We start from the raw sequence: 12317 nt of genomic DNA, 5'->3' as shown, positions 1-12317 counted from the left end.
ATTGTCCATATCCCTATTGATTTCATTTATTATATATTCACTTCAACGTGCATCACATAACATTGCACCAGAAAAGGGGCAAAAATTACCACCCAGGTGTCATGTTTCCATCACTGCCGATCGCAGCTGAAGCCGATAAATACCCGTCAATACTGCAAGGTCATTTGTCCGGGGAATGAATGCTGATTGTAACCTTTCCCACTAAAGACAAAAGCCAAATGTTAGTGGGAGTTAATGGGTTTTTTGTCAAATGGGAAAGGGGCTTTAGAGGCTAGCTGGTGAAGATAGTGGAGCATTTAGCAGTTAAAAAGACAGATATTTCCCTCAGGGGTTGGTGGAGACCAAAAAACAGAGAATATTGGACCTGCATTCATCAGGTGGACACAAACAATCTTTAGTACCTACCGATGATATTGGTACTGTAATTTGATATCTATGTGTGTGGGGTTTAAAAACAGTTAGTTACTTGACTTCACTTGTATCAACCTAACAGGTAGTCAGCTGGAGGCCATTATCATTCCCCGTTAACTGAGGCAATATATAATAAAGGACAACAGAGACTATAGGCCTCTCTTAGTACAGAGTGTGCCAAGTTGAAGATTTGCACCCTGAAGCTGCCCTGCTACATTTCCTCTTATATGACAAGAAAGAAATTCATGATTTATTAAGATTTTAGTATTTTACCAGGTATCAGTGCGTTCCACTTCTGCGTTTCTACTGGAACATTGTATGTGAATCCTGTTTTTCAGGGCAAGCATCCAAACACACTCACCTGCTTCCAGGGAAGAACTCATGAATAATTATTTTACACTTTCCAAACACTCCAACACTTTTGCTGTGTACAGACCCTGGGAGCTGGCCTGATTATGCTGTTTGCTTGTTTACGAACAACATTTTGCCCAGCAGTCTGTGCAGCCGCTCGCTTTTTACCGTCTCAGGAGTCCGCAGCCGTCCGGATGATGCTGCTTCTTCATCCCCGGAGCTAAAACAGACATCTCCTATTCTCCAACTAGAGTTCACTGCTGCTGAATTTATCAAAGCTCTGCTCCAAAATGAAAATAAATAAAAAAAATATATTCAGAGTTTTGCCTCTGGGATTTAGGTCCAGCTGTATAATAGCATATGCATATGAATAAGTCTTTCCTCCAATCTTAACATGTGTTGTATGTTTTTTTCTTTCTAATTCGTCCTTTTTAACTTTGATATGGTAACAGCAGAGAGGAGGAAAGAGTATTTAAACTATTCAGGATGATTTTATAAAGCAGAGATTGAGTCAAGACGACTTATGTCAATTCAGAATCAAGTCAGAGTCCGAGCTAAAACACCCACGAGTTTACAGTTGTTTCATATATTCATATATTTACATTAATGGAAAAGTGGGTGTTTTTGGGAGGACAGAGACAAGGCCAGACCAAGACAAATCCAAGTCAAAACACTTGCAAGGCTGAGACCAGTCAGTGGTAAAACACCTATGTTACAAAGGCACGTCCAAGTCAACAAGTCAGTCAAAACATACCTGAGCCTGAGACGAATCTGACCAAAAAAAACATAAGACTCAGAGTCAAAACACCCACCAGTTGACAGTTGTTTCATCATTTCATATATCCAAATCCATGGCAGAGACATTCCAGACCAAGACAGGTCTGGGTCAAAACACTCTTAAGACCGAGACAAGTCAGAGTCAAAATACCAGCGTGACCGAGGTACATTCGAGTCAACAAGTCAGAATCAAAACACTTGCGAGGCCGAGACTAGCTATAGGTAAAACACCCACGAGACTGCATCAAGTCTGAGTCAAGACAACTAAAAGACCAAGTCAGACTTAACATACCAATGTTACAGAGAGACGTCTGAGTCAAGAAAGATCCATGATAGATTGGACCCAAAAACCCCAAAAGGCAGAGAAAATTCAGAGTCAAAACACCCTCAAGACCAGGGGAAACGAAGAAGAAAAAATTGGCAACAGTCCGCAAGTCCTGGAAGATTTCAATGTCCCGCACAAATGGGACAAACTCCGGTCAAATATTATCTGTGTTTATTGAGCTTAAAAACAATTGATAGGCAGGCTATATAAAGAAAGCGGTCTCTGTGACTTCAGACTGCATCTCAGACTCATCGTCATCATCGTCATTAGACCTGCTTGGTTTCAGAAAATATTTTCTTTGTAACTACACTGGTCAAAAAAGAGTCCACGCTTCTTACTGAAGTCCACATTCACATTTATTCTTCTCTGAAGTATCAAGGAACAGTGTAAAAACATGTTCACCTGGTAGACCACCAGTAGAATAACAGACGAGAGCATAAAAGTTTGCTGCTTTCGCCCCCCATTTCTGTCGTCTTTCTGAGCTTGGCTCAAAATTCAGGGTCATATGGTCATGTGATAACAATAAATGGAAAAAAAAAATTAAAAAAAACAAAATAACTCATTCATCATGAATAAAACGAAGCTAAATAGCAAAGAGTTTAACTCACAAATAGGGGTGTCACTATTTAGATTCTATATCGGAAATCGATCAAAATTAGCTTCCGATTTCAACCATCAAAATCAAAATCAGGATCGGCGATTATGGCAGTATTTTTTTCTCTCTCCACCCCCTTGCGTGCATCCGAAGGAAAAAAACACAACACTTCAAAGACAACACAGCGTATCTTACTGGTAGCCTGCAGCTAAAGACGACCCTCCGCATCATACCGTAGCCTGCAGGTAAAGACGACACGCCGCATCATACCGTAGCCTGTAGTTAAAGACGACACGCCGCATCATACCGTAGCCTGTAGTTAAAGACGACCCTCCGCATCATACCGTAGCCTGTAGTTAAAGACGACACGCCGCATCATACCGTAGCCTGCAGGTAAAGACGACACGCCGCATCATACCGTAGCCTGTAGTTAAAGACGACACGCCGCATCATACCGTAGCCTGTAGTTAAAGACGACACGCCGCATCATACCGTAGCCTGTAGTTAAAGACGACCCTCCGCATCATACCGTAGCCTGTAGTTAAAGACGACCCTCCGCATCATACCGTAGCCTGTAGTTAAAGACGACCCTCCGCATCATACCGTAGCCTGCAGCTAAAGACGACCCTCCGCATCATACCGTAGCCTGTAGTTAAAGACGACCCTCCGCATCATACCGTAGCCTGCAGCTAAAGACGACCCTCCGCATCATACCGTAGCCTGTAGTTAAAGACGACACGCCGCATCATACCGTAGCCTGCAGCTGCACTTTGAGACACATGGACACGGCCGAGTCGGAGATGACGGAGAAACAAAAGAACTGGAAAATCCTCTTGCTTCCCTGAAGTCACCGGTGTGGCAACATTTTGCCTCACCCGTGCCTTATGTAAACAATGAACGCATCATTGACTGAAAAACTACAGTTTGTAAGCTGCAGACGATTTAGAGACTGCAGCAACCAGAAAGAAAAACAGCGCTCATTGAACTGTTTGCCGATTTCAGCAGCGGTCACGATCTCCACTCGATTGTGTGTCTACATGGCTTTGCGCGGTAAAGCGGGGTTTATGCTCGCCGTGGTGTAAAGCACATAGGTACCAAGAGGGCCTTCATGGTGCATTCAGGTGTGCCTCATAAACTCTGAGAAACTCTATCTGTTGTTGTAAAGTACACTTCTGCCAATGAATCTTCTTTTTCTTTAAGGTGTGAATGATAGTTGTCAGGGCATAAAATCAATAATCTGTTGATCTTTACGAATCAAGACTCCACATTCTAACAATGGCATGATTAAATCCCAAAATCTCAAAAGTCAAATCGAATTGTGGATTTGGAGAATCGTGTCACCCGTACTCACAAAAAAAAACAAATTACAGTAAACAAGATGGACTATAATTGCATAAGATAAAAACTACTTGGCAATCGTAGAAATCGTGCATATTAACTTCCGGCGTTGTCATGGCAACATGTATACACCTGTCTTATCAGTGTCAGCAACATGCTTGTTTGGCCATGTCTGATCTCTCACGCTCGTCGCTGTTTGCCGTTATGGTGGTGAAGCAGGCTACGGCTTTTAATCCGAGCACGCTCTTCATCAGAGTGAAGCAACAATGAAGAAATGGCTGTTTCGGTTGTTTCCTTCCTCACATAGGCTAGCCTATAGACATTCATAACACATATATCATTCATTTTTTAAATAAAAAATAAATAATAGATCATTTATTTAGCCAATTTTTACCACAATTCAAATTGGGCTTGGAGAGAATTATTTTCACTGGACATTATAATCGGAGAGATGTCGGAGACAATACAGAGTGAAAACGTCCATAAGACTGGAACAAGTCTTGAACAACTATGAGACCGAGACCCGCCAAAGTCAAAATACCAAAAGAGACAAGCTTAAACTCCCATAAAGGCTGAAAAGTCAGAGTAAACGAGTCCAAGTCAAAACACCCACAAAATACAAGTCCAAGATGATGAAGAATGACGTCTCCAGACTGAACTCAAGAATTGCAGCCCGGTTATAAAGCCAAAAGAGTTTGTATATCGTTGTAGCTAAATGACTTTGGACCATCTATACTATGTGCCAGATTGCCAGAAGCACTTCCTCTCTGACGTGACTCCGATGCTGCCGAGCGCTGCAGAACATTTCATTTCATTATCTTAACTGACCGGTGGAAACAGTGAGAGAGAAGAGATGCTGTCAATAAAAAAGAGAAAGTATTCAGGGTTCACAGCTGACTCTGCGACCTTTGTTGACCTTTGCTGAACATGTTGCCGAGTGTGGGTGATGATGCTCCTCCGATCAATAACGCCCACCAGACCCATCTCCAGCCTGAGGAGCTGACAGAGGAGTGAAGCTGAGACAAATCATATCTGCACTCTGCAGCAGCGAGGAAGTTTGTCAAGAGTATCTCTGTGTGTGTGTGTGTGTGTGTGTGTGTGTGTGTGTGTGTGTGTGTGTGTGTGTGTGTGTGCGCGTGCGTGCGTTCGTGCGTGCGGGTGTATAAGCTCTCTGGACTGAATACTATTCAGTTTCCACTTTACAGGTTCTCATTCACACAAACATCTCCTCCAGGCTGCAAGTCAGGTGAAGCAACAACACTATCAGTCTAAAGTCCTGCTAGTGCCCCCTACAGGAGGCACAGCTCATTACAGCCACATTATGACTATTGAACAGAACATACTGATGATTAGTACTGTATTAGTATTGAACCTCAATACTTTCAGTATCTATCTGTTACAGGGAGAATTCAGACTGTTGTGACGAATTGCACTGAATCATCACTGCCATGAGTAACGGGGTGCCACAGGGGTCAATACTTGGTCCATTACTATTTGTATTATAAGGTACATAAATAACATTTTGTAATTGGTCAATTTTCTATTGATGGCACAAATTTATATTCCCATGGTTCAACACCAACCAAGGCTCTTATGCCGTGTTCAGACTACACAATATTTTTGACTGTTAAATGGTAAATGGACTTGCATTTATACAGGGTTTTTCTAGTCTTCCGACCACTCAAAGTGCTTTACACTACATGTCAGTATTCACCCATTCACACACACATTCATACACTGATGGCAGAGGCTACTAAGGTGCCAACTTTGTCGATCAGGATCTAATCTAAATACTCACTCACACACCGATGGCTATGCCTTCGGGAGCAATTTGTGGTTAAGTGTCTTGCTCAAGGACACATCGACATGTGACCCGGAGCAGCCGGGGACGAAACCAACGACCTTCCGATTGGTGGACAACCTGCTCTACCCTCTGAGCCACAGCCACACCAAACTACAATGTTGGTCCCCGACCAATCATAGCTTGTCGTTTTTCACGACCTGCGTGATGTCATCGGGAAGGAGTTGCCAGAGATCGACACAAGAATGTAAACAAACAACGGCGTCCGAAGCAGCGTGTATGATACTGGCTGTCTTGTGTTCGGAAAAGCCTAAAAAAAGAAAGAAAAAACAACCTTTCCTCCATTGTCAAAGTCTCACCTGGTAGCACCAACTACAATGATGGTCTGCCGTCGGCCAATTTCGGGCCGTCGGCGAGCATCCGTCACCTTAGTTTTTGTGGTGTGTCCCACATTGTTGGCACTAGTCTGCCCGTATCGGAGGCTTTTTGGCCGATTTAGCATGTTGAATCAGCGGCGGAGCCCGTCGGTGAAAGAAATCACTCTGATTGGCTGTTCAGTTTAAACGAATCAGTGCACGAGAAGAGAAACAGAAGTGAGGAAAGCAAGTCAACAAGTAAAGTCAAGAGGACACACACAGAAGGCTCTTCTCATTTTTCATCTTCATATCATCTGATCGTTCTAACACACGGATATTTTCACGACATGGCCATCTGGAATGAAGCTAAGTGGTGAATGAGAGTGGTGTGAAAACGCCGCTTTGTTTCATGTACGTGTCATAACGATCTGTTTATCTACATTCCTCAATCTTCCGGTTACCAATTATGAATGACGAATACAAACTACCGCTGCCTGCTGGTAGGGAGAGTTATATCTTCTCACACAGGCGCAGGACATAAGTGGTAGTTGGTCGTTGGCTGTAGTCTTTGCGGTGTGTTTGAGTGCACATTTTTGTCCTGTTGATTTACACTACAATAGAAAATAAATGTCAAATAATTCATCATAACTGCCAAGTTTGATGTGCACATAAGCACAGACGTTTCTGTGGTTGTTTTGCAACAGTCTGGTAGCACAAAATTGTGGCTTTCGAGTGACATCATCACTACGTCTACAATCTAGCCCAGAGGCCGTCAATCAGTGATGACCAAGCACACAACATCACCTCCTAGCAGTCACTTTTTGACACTGAACAAACCACACATGATTTTTCAGGCAAACTTAAGAGGCAACATTAATGTCAACAAGAATGAAATTCGAGAGAGTGACACTCTCCGAATTAAACTTCGAGGACATTGGGGAAATACACAGATAACAAGGCGACGACAGCTGAACAAAACTCCTGTTTGACAGAGATGAAATCTGAAAGCAGGTTCATGTTATTGATCAATGAGCAAACTAAAACAAAAATTCAGAGGCAGCAAAAGGAGCACAAGCAAGTAGACGATGTCTTCAGAGAAAACGGATAAAAAGATCGAAGAGGATCTCCAGAACCAAACACTAAAAATGTAAACTATAAAACCTTCATCTTAAAGTTCTGAAGTACACATGTGTAAAGCTTTTATCTTTTTGTTTTATAAACTGAAAGTAGGTACTGATCCATATCCCGGCTTTTCCACACCAGATTTCCACCCAATTTAAAAGTTACATTTCGTAACAGGTTGCAAAAACCTCCACATCACCCAAACTACCGAGGACATGACCTCAGTGTCCTCGCTGGTAGCTGCAGCCCTGTTAGCAGACATGGTGTTAATCAGCACCTCAACACTTTCGTCAAGTGCCGCGAGACATTTGGTGAAGCAGCACTTCAGCTCTGTCTTCGTCATCTTGGAGATGAAGAGGAATCCTACAAACTGCAGTCATGATTCTTTTGACCACTTTCTGCTTTTACAACAGCAAATCCTTTTGCTTTTGCCTTGGACTCTCTTTTATGTAGATATTTGAAAGAACACCGTCAGCTGTGTGACGGAGCTGTGAGTCGATTCATCACACTTACATAAATATGACGAAGGTGTTGACATGTCGTACATCAGACAGCCTTTCGACCTCTATCAGGATCCGCGGGCCCGGGCGGCACGACCCTGAAACACTAACAAGAGCTGACTCAGCATCTTCGATTCAGGAACTGAAAACAGCAACTCGTCACGCGGATGACTTACATGCAGTGAAGGATGACCTCGTGTCCACCTCCTCCTGCTCAGGTCTCACAGGGGTCAGCTGATCCACATCCTGCCACATCTGTCTGGTAACACGGCTGTTAAACCTCTGTGCCACAACAAATCAGAATCATATCGTCACTGAACACAGAACTGTGTGTTCCCGCTCCACACCGTCTACATGAAGCATAATCACTAAATGTTGGAATTGATCTTTTTCCCATTGACTCCTTACATCCATGCTGTCGGATGTGTTTAACAGACTGCACAATAACAATACTATTGATATAAAACTCACACAAATAAAACTTCTTCTTCTACATTGCTATTTTTATCAACTCAACACTTGAGGCAGTTGTTTCGCATTAAAAGCCTTCCAAGAAAGAGAGAGATTGTTATTATGTTGTTGTATATTGAGTTAGAAATCAAATATAAACAGTTAAGACTGTCTACTATATCAGTGGTTCCCAACCTTTTTCCTTATTGGACCACTTTTCTATTATTGAGTTGAACCCCCAGTGAAATATGTTATGTATATTTCATATTATATTCAATGCATAACAATAACAACAGTACAGAACAACTGATACATTGTACAATTAACCCAAATAGTTAACGCAATAACTGCAGATGTTTTGTGTAAAACGAGCAATTTGGATTAATTTTGAGCAGATTATTTCTTTTTTTATAATCATACATACTTGGCTTCTTTTTTTGATTCAGTGTTTGCATCTCCCTGACGCTTGGCCATTGTTCTATTGGCTCTTTGCTTGTTTTCACTGCGTACTTTCCTAATGTGGGACGAGGTTGTTTAGCAGAGAGGGAATAATAATTCAAAACTTAATAACTTCTCTTAACATAATTTAATGAAATCCTGAGATATAGGCCAACTGTATATTAAATAAAAAGTTGTTTTACACACGACACCCGTGAAGCTTTGGCGACCCCTAGAGGGGTCAGGACCCCCAGGTTAGGAACCAAGCAGACTATATCCAAATAACACGTACTAAATTAAGCCACATGTGTAAGAAACCAACTGAACTGTCATAGCCAGCGCAAATTAGATTTAAAAAATCCAATTAAACTTCTAAAGAATTGAATAAAGGGGAGATTAAATTCATAATCTTTTGTAATCACATAACAAAATTCACAAACTAAGGACGCTGAAATTGAAACAGTGTCTGAAATATAACTGACAGGCTGCTGTGCCTAGTTACAGTTTCATAGCTAAATGTTTGTTGACCTGTACAACCACATCACAGTGACGGGGTCAGCATTAGGCCACATGATGCTAGTCAGGAGCACAATGTGACAACAAATGAAAGCTGGTAATTCTATCATTAAATGTCATGTAGCCTTCTCACAGTAGCTGCAGAGGAAAGCACTTTGACCATTGAAACATGAAGAAAGGAGGAAACCTGCAGCTGTTCACTCTACTCACTAATTAGTGTAAATTGACTGCAGCTGCTGCAGCTCTGTCTGTTTCAATGTCCAGCAGGTGAAAGTGAATTTCCGGTCTACAGACTTAATAAATGATGTTTTGACTGGCAGCTAGTTAGAAAGATGGACATGCCAAATAAGGTTTCGATATGTTATATAATATCATAAATTACATTTTATAATAATACACATAATATTAATAATTAGCTTTTTTTTATCATTAACGTTTTTAAGCATTCTCCCTTATCCTACCTACAACTTGCTGATGCCCCCTGGCGACCAAACTTTGAGAATCAAGGGTTAAGCCTGTTGTACGTGAAAGGTCTGTATTGGCCATAAACTGTTGGTGCCTTCAAGTGAAACTCTTGAGCTTGTGTTTACAACATGGGAAGCCTTGATGTTCAAGTGGTTAAGTGGTGAAGAACATCGCTGCTGAGCAACGGCAATATTAACGTTACTGTCGGCGTCTAGAAGCCACGGAGGCTAACAATTTAGCAAGCTAGCAAGTGGGTAACGTAATACAGTAAATGCACAGGCATAATGTCAGAGGAAACACACTGTGAAAGGTTTAAAGTTGTAAAATGACCAGACAACGCTGTGGTAGCAACCTGTCAATCACAAGGTAGCCACGTATCCCCTGCTTTATGGTCTATCTGACTCTAAATGGGACCATAATTTACTAAATGAACATCATGCTGTATTGAAGAAGACTTGAAATTAGAGATTTATAATCCGTACTTTCGGATTCACAATCTGTGTAGTAAGAACGTATAGGGGCTGGAAACAATTGTTGCTACTTGGTTCATTTTAGTAGTTCAAAAACATCCACAACCACTGTGACACTTGATTTACCATCTGCTACCGGTTTCATATCAGAATGTAAATTTGATGTTGCCCATGAAGTAGCAACCCATTTTATAAAATACAACCAAGATATTAACAGAGTTAGTATTCTTTATCATTGATGTATAATTTATGGCTGTTACTTACCATAGAATATCAATTAAAATCACATTAATACATGTTAAGGCTCTAAACACCTCTCTATAATGTTAGCCTATGTTCCTCTTCTACCTGATGTGAGATACGCTATTAGGGTGCAGGATGTATCATATTTGAACAAAATATTAATTAAATAATTAATTAAGAAATTATTTGTCAGTTTTATTCCTTGAGCTTATAATAAACACAGAAATCATAGTTGAGTCGGGGGAACGGGAGATCCAGTGACATCTGGGTTTGTCTAACAGAAATGGGTTCATACTGTACGTAAACATAAAAACACATAAAAACCAGGTTACTCAGAGAAATCAGGTTACATCGGAAATCAGACAACCCATTCTCAGGCACTGTAACCTGGTTACTCCCTTGACCTTATTTTGGAACCATGGCTCACTGATTTTCAACTGTATTATTGATATGACACAAAGCTACTTCCTGTTGTTTTTAGATGCAGTCGACAGCGCAGTGAGAGCGCTGTTTCTCCTGAGGTCTTTGAATTTTGCAAACAGTCAAATGTTCAGCTGTGGAAACTGACTTCTTTAAGGGTCTACTTTGTGTCAGTTTTAGTCAGACTTTGAATTTAGTCATTTTAATTACGGGGACACATCTCTATATGTGTCGTTGCACACATACTGTGCTGTATATGTGCCTGTACTGTATGTGTCAAACTATTTTCAAAGAACAAATCACTTCCACCATCTTACAGACCCTTTTTTCATAGCAGACTTTTGACTTGTCAAAGCAGGAAAAGCGCACGTGTAAATATCAATAACATTAACTGTGGTTGCATTACATTAAGTGTCCCAGTAGGCAGTGAACCTGCATGTAAAATACCAGCTCACCATTAATGTCATAATTCCAGCTGTGTTTCCTGCTTTGACAAGCAAAAATGTGAGCTGTGAAAAAAAAATACCTATATGTACCGCTTTTTTTCTTACTGTTTCTGGTTGCTACGCCACTCGAGGGAGCTGCTTCTATGAACATATATTAAAAAATAGAAATTATTGTGTAATGATTTGATGTCTTTGTCCTGCATAAACAGCAGATTAAAAACCTGGTTTGCACACATACATGGACAAGAAATATAGCTTCTCACTTTGCACTGCTTCATTTGAATGACTCTCCCACTTGTGCACCGTGTGACCAGTTTTTTACTCCTAAATGGGCTCTGTAATGTTTAATCTTATATGAATTCTTATATATATACAGACCTGGGTTTCTGTCATCCCCTACCCTGATTACAGACAACAGGTTTCTAGATTGAATGGCGTTTAAGACGTCAGATTACCGCAGAAAGACGACTGTTACTGAAGTGCAGGTGAACACACTGAATCTAACATTAGTACGCATATTTATTATCAGAATCAGGTTTATTGCCAAGTAGGTGTTCACATACAAGGAATTCATCTTGGTGTTTTGGTGCATAACAATAAATCAACTCTGTCTCCTAAAAATTACCTTTCCAAACAACTAAACTGCATTCTCAATTACCTTTTGAGGGAAAGCCAAAGAATTATAGTTTGGCTTAAAATAAGTATGTTTATTACGTAACTTAATAAGATATAATTCAACGTTGACTTTTCATTTCACACGGGACACGAACAGCCCAGACCCATCCATCCACCCTGCCCTCCTCCGAACATGGACTATAATTTGAAACGTATTTGTGATACATCAAAAACAAAAACATAATCCGGGAGAAAATATGTTTCCCTCAAAATGTAAGCGACAATGCCGTTTCCTTGTACAGGAATGTCATTTTCAGGAGACCAGGCTACAATAAACATAGTAGAGAAAATAAAAAATGAAAAGCAAGTACTGCAAAAGTCAAGAAATTCAGAATATAAAATAGAAAAATGAACGATAAAAAGGTAAAAAAAAAAAAAGAATACTATAACAAAGTACAATATATCTGTTTTTATAATGAAATAACTGTACATATTACACAGTAAGCATCACACTGGGACACACTGTGCATGTGTATGAGAGTGCGTCTGTTAACACACAGAGTGGTACATTTAGTATTCTGTGGCACGCTCCATTGGTACCCCCACCCTCAATACTGGGTCGACAGTCCCATTGGAAATCTATGTAGCCGAAGCCTCTTCCCCCCACGGCTGCCTGCT

The 12317-nt window shown here is 40.9% G+C and overlaps 1 long non-coding RNA gene across 1 annotated transcript; it reads right to left on the bottom strand.

The window, feature by feature from the left end:
* Positions 1–7555: 7555 nt before the first annotated feature.
* Positions 7556–8540, bottom strand: LOC141777339 (uncharacterized). The gene is made up of 3 exons (XR_012595889.1): positions 8447–8540; positions 7753–7858; positions 7556–7682 (listed from the first exon to the last, which is right to left on the bottom strand). It is a non-coding gene; the product is annotated as an uncharacterized LOC141777339 (long non-coding RNA).
* Between the last annotated feature and the right edge of the window lie 3777 nt (positions 8541–12317).

This window comes from Sebastes fasciatus, chromosome 1 (assembly GCF_043250625.1).
Source record: "Sebastes fasciatus isolate fSebFas1 chromosome 1, fSebFas1.pri, whole genome shotgun sequence".
NCBI classification, from domain to species: domain Eukaryota; kingdom Metazoa; phylum Chordata; class Actinopteri; order Perciformes; family Sebastidae; genus Sebastes; species Sebastes fasciatus.
Note: the sequence above shows the minus strand (reverse complement) of the source record. Positions and strands in the feature narration are given on the sequence as shown.